This window comes from Tenrec ecaudatus, chromosome 4 (assembly GCF_050624435.1).
Source record: "Tenrec ecaudatus isolate mTenEca1 chromosome 4, mTenEca1.hap1, whole genome shotgun sequence".
In the NCBI taxonomy this organism is placed as follows: Eukaryota; Metazoa; Chordata; class Mammalia; order Afrosoricida; family Tenrecidae; genus Tenrec; species Tenrec ecaudatus.
In genome coordinates, this window is record NC_134533.1 from 88,424,649 (window position 1) to 88,436,083 (window position 11,435).

The following is an 11,435-nucleotide window of genomic DNA, read 5'->3' on the forward strand; positions in this document are numbered from 1 at the left end:
TCTGTAAACCACATGAGAAGAAAAAGCATACACCCACCCTGCTTATTCCCTAGGCCAGGTAAAACTCTGAAGTCCATGGCTTATCATTTGACTGCTATTTATCATTTTATTATATTATCCTATCAGTCCACCTTGAATGTAGCATCTCTAATACATGAAAGCTTTCATTGACTTTGAGGTTAATGTACTACATTTTTCATAAATGTTATCTTTTCTTCTGCATACACGCATGCATTAACCTATCTACCTCCCTCTCTGCCGATGATACCTTAATTATTCTTAAAAACTCTAATCTACTTTTCCTGTGTGAATCCCCATTAATATTACTAAAAATTCTGTATTTTGAAATTTGGAATACTACAGAATTTTTTACAGCTTTATTTACAGCAAAAGGGACATGGTGACACCACAATTAAGTACTGGGCTGCTAACCAAAAGGCTGCTGGTTCAAATCCACCTAGTGGCTCCATGGGAGAAGGACTTGACCATCAGCTGTCATAAAGATAACAACCAGGAAAGTCATATGAGGTATTTCTATTCTGTCCCATGAGCTTGCTCTTCAAGGTTATCATTTTGCATTACTTTTTCTCACATTTATCTCAATGATCTTCCATTCTACAAAGTACCTCATTCTCTCATAAGCATTATAGATTCTGAATCCCAAGGTCCTATAGAAATTCAGTGAACCTAGGATCATTTTTTTTCCCTTTCAAAAACTATAGCAACTGACACGTCAATGGATTTTGATGCCTTTGGGGCTCAGATAACCTAGTTCCTGTCAGGTGAGAGTGTGTCTTACATGGGGAAATGTTTTTCCAATCAATAATTCATCACTTCTGAATATGTCTCAGGTCATGTGAAACACCCTGTTTCACCCTGTTTTAGAAGGTACATTGAGGAACAAGATGCACATGCTGTGAGCCTGCAGCTGTGGAGACCGGGACAGACGGTAGAGGGGTACACAAGGAGGGCTGTTCAACTCCTGTGAGGTAAAATTGACTTGGTGCAAGTGGGGTCTTGTCCTCCCTCCTTAAAGGCTTGCACCCTGAACATGATGCAGACTTACTAGACACAGAAGGGATATCTAGAGCATTTCTACCAAGCAATCATTATCTTTATTTAACAAACAAAGCAGCAAAATATGAAGCAATTCTTTCCGCAGACATCCCCCATTTAGGGCTCCACACTGTGAAGGAGGCACCTCTTTTTCTCTAACCCCCACCCCCAACAAGAAGGTTTGTTTTTTCGTGTCCTCTTCTATGTCTACCATGTCAAAACAGTAGTTTGGACTTCCTTGAGGGATTCGATTTATGATCCTGTTAAATGTTCTTTCCATTTAGGTAGAAAAGGTGTCTGAAGGGGCAACGTTTGGCTGCGATTTCAATGGAGAAAGGTTTTCCACTCACGTCCTTCCTGGACAAGCTTTGCTATCATTGAAGGTGACAGCATTGTCACTGTGGAAGAATAATTCCTCAGAAAAAAACTTCCCTTGATATTTTTTTCACAAAATAATTTTCAATTTTCTTAATTTTTTTCATAAGATCTCCCATGACCATCCTATGTTCTTAGAGAAAAATCTATCCATTTCTGCATTGGAATCGCTAAAAATGACCATCACAATCTTCAGAGCTGACCTAGAGATCAGTAGCAGAGCTCTTGAAAAGCAGCTTTAGTGGTTGGGCCTTCTTGGAACCACGCTGATGAAACTAAGACAAGTTCATTGCTGTGAGAACTTGCACGCAGTCATTCATTGCTCACGTAGACATGTTTCAATGCATTTTGCTTGGGAAGCAAACCTGTGCACTTCTAAACTGGAATTGTAGTAGCATATTTTTGCACTTACCCTCTTATTCTTGTTTTAGCTAATGAAAAAACAAATTTATTGGTACATACTATATATTCACTGCCAAAGCTCTGTAACCACATCTTGTTGGGGGGAGGGGCTTTTCAACTCAAGCCACCAATCTACACACCCTAATTATGAAAAGCGATAATGTTCAATGAACGAGAGTCTTGTCAACCTGGTTTCAATCTTTTGGCTACATGACTAACACCTCTTCACCCTGCTTCTCAATGAATATCTTGAAAAGTCTTGGCAAATTCAGACTGCCGTCTCTGTGCAGTGGAGCTGACTCCTGAAAGAGCACTCCTTATAAATTGTCTTGTCCATATGTTTCTGGAGGATGTGCCATCTGGGATTAGAAGACTCATATTTTATGAAGCAGGAGAGCAAAAATATGTTCACAATTTAACAGTCCCAATTTGTTGAGGAAGTGAAATTGAATTTATGGCAAAGTTATATCCTCTCTACATATGAACATATGAACCCACTTTGTGCCATGTTAGACACTCTTCACAGTTAAAATGAATCAATAATCTTTGCTCTTGCCTTTAAAGAGGAGGGGAAGTCAAAAGAAAGACTTAAAGTAAATCTGCCCTTGGCCAAACAAATAAACCGAGACACTACTTTACAATCTCACGAGAATAGAGAAGAATGGTCACAATTGTGTACATTATGGTGGCAAAGATTCTAAGGTTTGTAGCCCTATTAAAGGGTTTTGCCAAAGTACGTCTTGCTTATTCGAACCATTTTCATGAATTTATCAGACATTTATTGAGAATCAACTAATGCCAGATTCTATTGTGCAAAGTGACCAAGACCCAACTCTTCTCATCATGAGTTTATGAGACCACTCTCTTCTTATTTTAAATTGGCATCTTTACATATTTTCCTTCTTGGCATATATATATAATGAAAAATATTAATTGGCCAATTGCCCACTTAAATATTTTCAAACTGCACATCCCAACACATTATTGGTTTATTAAATTAAGTTCAATAGGATGTGAACATTACTTGGTTGTTATAAACAATATAATGGTTTTTTTAATGAAATATTTCAAATACACACATTATATTTATATACCACATACAATACCATGTAGTAACTTCTGATTTATATTTACTCTATGTATGTTTCCTGTGGGTGTTAATCTTTATAGGAACAGATAGCCTCATCTTTCTCCTTTGGAGAAACTAGTGAGTTAGAACCACAGCACTTATAGTTATCAGTCCAATGTTTCTCTCTTTCTCTCTCTCATATATTGACTCATTGTATTTATTATAATGGATCAAATTGAGAATATTTGAAACCATCTAACTAATAAAATATTTAAAATATATTATAAAACTGTAAGGGACATAATTAAGAGATAATAATAATACAACACTTCTATTATGTTTCTCTCACTGTTATCAAGTTGATGCTGACCCATAGAGACCCTACATTATGTTTAGGAAATACTAATATTCCTCTCTGGTAGCTTATCCAGTGAGCTGCTAACTACAAGATCAGGGGTTCAAACACACCAGCTGCTCCATGGAAGAAAGATGCGGCTGTATGTTCTCAGGAGGACTTGTAGCCTCAGAACCCCATGGGGGCAGTAGTACTCTGTCATATGGGGCTGCTATGACTCAGAATCAGCTTGATAGCAGTGAGTTTGTTTTGGTTTTGAGTTTGGAAGTTTGCATCTGGCTTTAGATGAGGGGGAGGGACATTGACACTAGGTCCTCTGGGAATATAAGTCTATTTCATTTCCCTGCTCCCAGCATTCACAGTATCCTGTGTGTACATCTTCATCACAGTACCACCCACATGATAGGATGCGCACATCATTCCCCTAGGTGTCTTCCTACTAATGATGCCTAGGGGCAGGGGATGTTTTATTTGCTTTGAGATTTAGCTCAAATCTAGGAGTCTGCTAGGTGCTTATTAACTGTGTACTGACATACATAGACCTATGGAAGGTAAAGGGATTAGGTGGGGTTTTTTTGTTTGTTTGGTTTGGTTTTTATTTTTTGACAATTCAAAAATGACTTAGATAAACCATAGGATAATAGACTGAATTGGGCTATAATAGACTGAATTAGACCATAAGTAAGTTGAAAATTAACCACTAGTAGGTTAGTCATGTAGGCCTGATGTAGTGTTTATGTTTTGGACTGCGATCTGTATGGTTGGCAGTTCAAAGCCTCCAGCAGCTCAGTGGATAAAGACAGGGTTTTCTACTTCTGTAAACTGGTATAATCTTAGAAACCTCCAGCAGGGTTGTTATGAGTCAACATTGACTCAATGGCATTGAGTGTAGGCTAGTCAGGGTTAGTATGGACTTTTTTAATGAGAATATTACATACATTGGAGGATTAATTTGACTTGCTATAGGTTTCTGGGCATCAATTTAAAGTGTTTATATATTATTTCTAAGGTAGACTAGTTAATGCTGAATATATTATTAGAAGGGAAACTGGACACTCAACCTATAAAATTTATTAACGGAATATAAAATTGAGTAGTTGAGGGGGAAATTAAATTGAGATAATTGATTTCATATCAAGAAGTGGCATAATGTTATTGTACTCTCCAAGACCTTTCACATGTTCAGAACATTATAACAAAATACCTACTATTATCTTCAGAACATTATAATAGAATAGGTACTATGATCTCCAAAGTAGTCATTTTCCCAGGAATGAGTGTTACTCCCTGTGTGAGATTTGTTGTGGCTAAAATGTCATTGAGGTACTATGATACCTGATTCTGATAAACTTTCATCCAACTTGGGAACATTTGGTGTCCATGATTTTCGAATCTGGCACATCCCAGTCTAGGAGCCCATGTGAACTCAATGCAATTAGTCAAGACAGGACAGTTAGCTGGGATTTTCAGACTGTAACTCTTGATAGGAGTAGAAAGCCTTGTCTTTCTCCAGCAGAGAGGCTAGTGATTTCCAAAGGATGAAAACGATGAGTTGAAATCTGAAAATATAGGGCTGGATGATGGACAAAGGATGTGTTTTCAGAATTCTCATAGCATAGGGTCAAATTGTCTCAATACAGAAAAGCTTACATTTTGTTTCCCATTTTTGTTCAGTAAGATTATTTCTATAAATTATATTTGAACGTGGGAATGTGATATCACTGATCTCTATGAACAGGGGACAGAAGCCTTTCCTTACAAGCTGTAGTGAGAACTGCACAGAGGCAATGGATATGTGTGCACTACCTGCCTACCTTATATTAAGGAAGTCCTGGAGACATAGCGGTTCAGCAGTTGGCTGCTAACTGAAACGTTGGCAGCTCAAACCAACCAGCTGCTCCCTGGGAGAAAGATGTGGCACTCTGTCTCCATGAATGTTTATGGCCTGGAACTACCATGGGACAGAGCTACTTGGTTTTATAGGATTACTATGAGTTGCAAATATGTCAATGATAATGGGATTTTATGTGTACAATTTGAGGAATTTCTTGCATGTTCTATGTTGTCCAAACAGGCAAGCCCTTTACAGAGGGACTTATCGGTTGTGATGGACTCAATCCAACTCATGATAACCTCATGTGAGTCAGAGTAGAATTAAATCATCAGTTTTTTCTTTCAAAGTTGCCTTGGGTGCACTTGAACCTCCAACCTTTTGCTTAACAGCTGACCATATTTTTCAATTGTACAACCACTCATGAACTTTATGCTGTTATTTTTATTAGCATACCCAGTTTATTATTAATAATCTATTTTAAGTATGAAAAGGAGAGACTCGGAGAAGAAAATGGATGTTCTAAGATTACATGATTATTACAAAGCAGAGCAGGCTTAACTACAGGTCTCTTTGACTCAAAGAACCACTGCCCTTACACTACGCCGAATTCAGCCAATAGATCCACTGAATGGGAAGTACAGTTTGTTGAAAGCTTCACACTTCCAACATATATAACCTATATAATTTGGGCAAGCCATTTACATGATTGGTTTTCCATTTCCTCCCCTTCTATATCTTCCCCCTCACTCACTTCAGCTTTACCCTTACTTATTTAGCTAGGCTCCTCCTAGGATCATATGAAAGGAAACATGAAATGTCATCTCATAAATGGAATAGTATATGAGGCTATGCGTAAGAGTTGTACTACTGTCTTTCAAGAGTCTCATAATTACATGATAAAAAAGCAAGTATGTTGTTTTTCAAATTCTCGTAATATGCCCCAATGAAGCAGCTCAGTGAGCACTAACTACACTCGTTCTTCTGACTAGCTGCAGTGGGAGCTATGATTGTGGATCATCACCAAAGAAGCCAACTTGCGAACAGTGCTGGGACAATCTCTCTTTCCTCCAGATGGACTTCTGACCCTGTGAAGTGGAATAGAACTGGGCTTGCCCTCTTCTCCTAATTATTCAAACAGCTATCAAAATGTGGCTTTCAAGACCCATAAGCTATAGACTAACCTCTTCTGAAATCTAAAATAATTAGGCTTCAAGCATATAGAGTATCAACTATTTGTGATACTCTGCAAGCCGAAGAAATCCAAAGCCCTAAGGGTGAGTGTAAGGAGCAAAAGCTTCAGGATTGTTAGTATATTTGCGTCCGTTGTTGCTGCCATTGTGGCAGTCTAACTCATCCTGGGTTTCTCTGTGTTTTGTTTTGTTTTGGTTTCTGATCCTCTGGTTTATTACACAGTGAAGGGCTTTTCTAGCAAGTGTCCTTTCCTGATATGTCAAAGTCTCACCATTTTCTAGTCTCAGAAACATTTTGGTTGTACTTCTTTAAAACTTGACTTTTTTTTTTCCATCGACAATCCTGGTATATTTCATCTTCTTTGCATCTCTGCATTTCACTAGGTAGATGGCACAGGAGTAGGCAACCGTCTCATCCTTCTGTATATAAGATCTTCTTGGGTCAGAACCAAACACTCAACAAAAGAGCCCATGCCTGATACCTAAGTTTATGATAAACTGTAAGAAATGCAGTATTCCTCAGGCCATGTGACACTGAGTGCAAATGAAGAGAATGGGTGTAAGGGTGTTTTGACTAAAACATAGATTCAGGTCTGCAAGAATATTATCAGCTTTAGCACTTTTCCCATTTGTTGAGAGTCATAAGCTTTTTGTTTTAAAAATTACACCAAAACTTAAAGCTCAGTGGCATCAAATTGACTCTGAGTTATAGCGACCCTTTAGAACAGGAAGAAGCCCTGCTGGTTTAGTGGTTACACATTGAGCTGTGATCCTCATGGTTGGTGGTTTGAAACCACCAGAAACTATGATGGAGAAATACTGGGCCTTCCACTTCCATAAACAGTCAAATCTTAGACAGCCACTGCGGGTCGATATGAGTCCGTTTTGATTCCATGGCAGTAAGCCTGTTTTTTTTTTTTTTTTAAACAGGACCAGGATGGAACTGCTCTTTGAGGTTCCTGAATGGTAAGGGTGTACAGAAATAGAAATCCATAGCTTTTTTCCTGCAAAAATAGTTGATGGATTTGAATTATTGACCTTGTGGTTCACAGCTCTCTGTACAAACCTCTATACCGCCTGGGCTCCTTAGAAACCTTGTGCATATAATTTAAAGCCCACTGTGTCTTAGAATTGTGGACAGTTAATAATTTTCTTGAGTAAATTTAAGATTCTTCCTGGGGTCTGTAAATTAGAAATGAAAATTGATTGAAAATCAATGAGCTTCAGCTTGAACTTCAGCACAAGAAAGAAGACTTTCAGTACGCTGATGCTAAAAACAATACTCTGATTAATTTGATTTAATTAAAAATCATTTAATTCAGTAGGGGGAAATATTCTACAGATCATTGGGTGAAAACCCAATTGAGTGCTTTAATTTACTCATGTTTCTAACTGTAGTTTGAGCCCTTTTCTTTCATGGTCAGTTGGTCAGCCATTAGAAAATGCGTGCGTATTTAACTGATTTTCCATCCTATCCCACCCAGCAGACAGTATCATTTGGACTACCTTAGACTGCAGCAAAAGAAAGATTCCAGTTTGTAGGATGCCCCCTGACACCAAATGGCTTCACAGGTAGATCTACCAGATTAAAAATCTGTCAAAGTATATTGTTCTTACAAAGTGAGCCTCCTGGGAGCCCTGGGGGTTCTTTTAGGTAAGTGTTGGATTGTCATCCATACGGTCAGTAGTTCCAATCCATGTGCTGCTCGGTGGGAGAAAAATGAGACTTGTCTGCTTTCGTAAAGATGTATAGTCCTTCTTTAAGTTAGAATCAACTCAGTAGCAGTGGGTTTTTGTTTGGTACACAAAGTCTGCTTCTGCCGGTGTCAGAGGCTTAGCTACAAAAATAGTCTCTGTGGCATTACATTTAATTCTCTGAATGAGCTCTCCAAGCTGGCTATCCGAACGCGGAGGGCAGATAGAACCTGCTCACTGGGGTCCCACTTCATGTGGTGACCAGAGCATGTGCCTTTGCTGCCACGCCTAGAGTACACAGCCCACTGCTGGTCTTCTAACTAGACCTAAGTGTAAACAACTCTGTCGGTGCTTCAAGACCATCTAATGGTGGATCTCTTTTAGGATCCTTCCTATGCTAATTGCTTTTACAAGACTCCAGGGTGTAACAGAATTTGTCTTTGCAATTTGCATTTCTCTAATTAGTGAATTTGCACATCAGGTACCTTCACAGCAGCCCCCAGCTGCCACTTGTGTTTCCTGTGTGGTGTGACACCGCCTGATACTGCAGAGCCTTCCACTCTGAATCCGCAATTAGAGAGCAAGATTGCATTTACGTTAGCTTATAGGGAAAGCATACACCCTTGCTACTTTTGTGCTCCTTGAAATGAACTTGGACTTGACCATGTTTCAAAATGGGAGAAGACTAAAGATACTGTCGCCTCCAGCAAAATGGAAGGAAGCAAATAGTTCAAAGTCGACTACTTATGATATTTGTTATTATAGTTAAAAATTAAAATAATTCAGAAAAGCTTAAATATAGATGATTCTTAGAGAACATGAAGGTGTTGCTAATAACTATTATATAGAGAAAATATGTGTTTTTGCCCAAAGCCACTCTCACTTTGGCTCAGTATGACCTCACCTCTACAATGCAAGAGAGTGATTATTTTACAATGATGGGAAAACCAGCAGTGATAGTTCCTGTGTAGATCAAAATAAAGTGGTGAGGAATGACATATCCTTCATTCTTAACTCTTCTGAACTCCAGCAAGACATTTCAGAGAAAGATCCCCGGGCCTTCTACACAGAGGATGTTCTCCTGAATTCTTTTTTACTCAGTTGAATATAATGCCTTTTGATTACATAAGCAAGCACTGGTGAAAAACTCCAACAATAATGAAACTCAATCCAAATATGGAAACTATTATATGGAAACATCCTTCATTTCTGCCTCACATGATCAATCAATTGAATTGTGAATAATAACAGTCTTGGGGGCTTGGAATACTACCTATTATGTTATATATTATAGCTCTTATATTATGGATTCTATACTGAGAGAATCCAAACAGTTTGATAAATATCACACACTATACAGCAAGCAAATAAGCAAATTTGATGTGATAATAAGCCATCATTAATTCAGCAAATGAAAGTATTTAGCATGAACCAAGTATTATGTTAGATGCTGAAGATGTAGAAATAAGTAAGATAAGAATTATGCTCAAATAATTTTTCTAAAGAAGATAAACCTTTAATAAAAAATAACAGGAACCTGCAAGTTTCTTACAATTTATTTCCTGTTCATAGATGAGAAACAAATCAATATTTAGCAAGTTCTAAAGCCAAAACTTAGAAAACCAGGATTCATGTCCACATTCTTCTCTGCTTTTCATTAGTGCAGATATGTTTTGATAAACATGTTTGATTTCATGTGACTTGGCCAATGATGGGAAAGATTTACAAATAACTTATTTAAATCTATGTTTTTTTAATCCCACTCTTGTGAGGTTTCCAACAACTTGTAGAAGTTTAATACTAGAGACAACATTTTCTCTACAAGGGCTCACCTCTGACCAGAACTGTTTTCCAGCGATACAAGTAAAATTCTGTAAGTCAATGTTTTCTACCTTGTTATCTGTTACAAGATTTTCTTGATCTAACTTGGCTACAAATAGAGATCAGATTTGCCAAAAGCTTTCTAAAACACTGTCTCTTTTCTCTGAGCCGCTCATCCTGAGAAATATAAACTTTATAAGAAAATACAAGTGCAACAGCATAAACGGAATATTTTCTGTTAGAGTACTTTCTAAAGGAAGTTGCAGCCTACATTTGCATGGGATAGATATAATCACGTTAGGGTGTGTGTGTGTGTGTGTGTGTGTGTGTATGTAGGGGTGATGTTCAACTTACGTTGGCTTTACAAGGGGAAAGAGAAGAAAAGAACATCCTTCCCAGACTGATCGCTCTGAGGCAAAGTTCAGACATGTCTCCACCCTCCAAACTTCTTCACCAATTCTGACACTAGCGGTCCCTCCAAGGCCACCTTCCTCTCTCTGCTGAGGGTGATAATTTATGGCAATGGGCACACTTAACAGGCTCAAGTCATGAGGACGCAGCTTAAAAGGTGATTTGACTGGTTACACTTCAAGACCAGAAATGCGTAGATTACTGTTTTCCAGATGGGACAACTTCTTCTCATCCATGCCCACAGTCATGCTTCTATCTCACCTTGGCCTATCTGCTACCTGCTGCTTGTCCTTTGCAATAGTACAAAGTTCCTTTATCATTGGCCCTAAAAAAGCATTGCCACCAATAATTTCCCAATGGGGATTCCACCCCACAGTAAGTCTCAGCCATAGGTTTCTGCTTTAGCTTTGTGACAGAGCTCTCCCAGTTAAATGCCAGAAGGTACCCCATTTGACATGTCAGAGCTGTGTTAGTCTGGGTAGAACACAGAAACAAAACCATAGAAACTCATATGTGTATAAGAAAGAGTTTTGTCTAAAGGGTAATTATACATTAAGAAAGCATCCTGACCCAGTCCAGTCTAGGGCCACAAGTCCGAAATTAGCCCATATGTACCATACCAATCTATAGAGTCCTTTTCAGACTCATGAAACACATGCAACGACACCAGATCCAGGATGATCACACGCCAGTGGGTAAAAAATCTATGGATCCAGTGGTGTTGTAAGCATATCAGCTCTGGCAGGGGTCTCTACATGGCTCCTCCAGTTTTCAGGACAAAGGATCTATCAGCTTAGTGCATTTGTCTTATCGGTAGAGAGTGTACAAAGGAGTGAGCCAAGAGAGAGTGTGTCTCCTACCCCCAAGGAGGAAAATACAGGGGTTCCCAGAATTCTCACTAGAATGCCGTGCCCACATAGAACCTCATGGGCTAGGACTGGATTGAGAGAGTAGATTCCATCCCTTCACTCTTAATCCTCTCAAGTCCCAAATTGTCACCAGATTATGTAACTACCCCAAGACCCTAGCCTGCAACCACTTTGCTAGATTCCCTTTTGGGGATATGAAGTCCAGCTCTGTGCTTTGTGCTCTTGTTCCTCTTCGGTTCAAGGAGATTCAGTGTTCAGGGGTGCAAAGGGCATGCCCCATTCTGGCTCATCTGACTCGATGACAGTGAGATCCTCCATTGCTACTTTTGAGATGGCTCATTTTATACCCAGTGGGAAC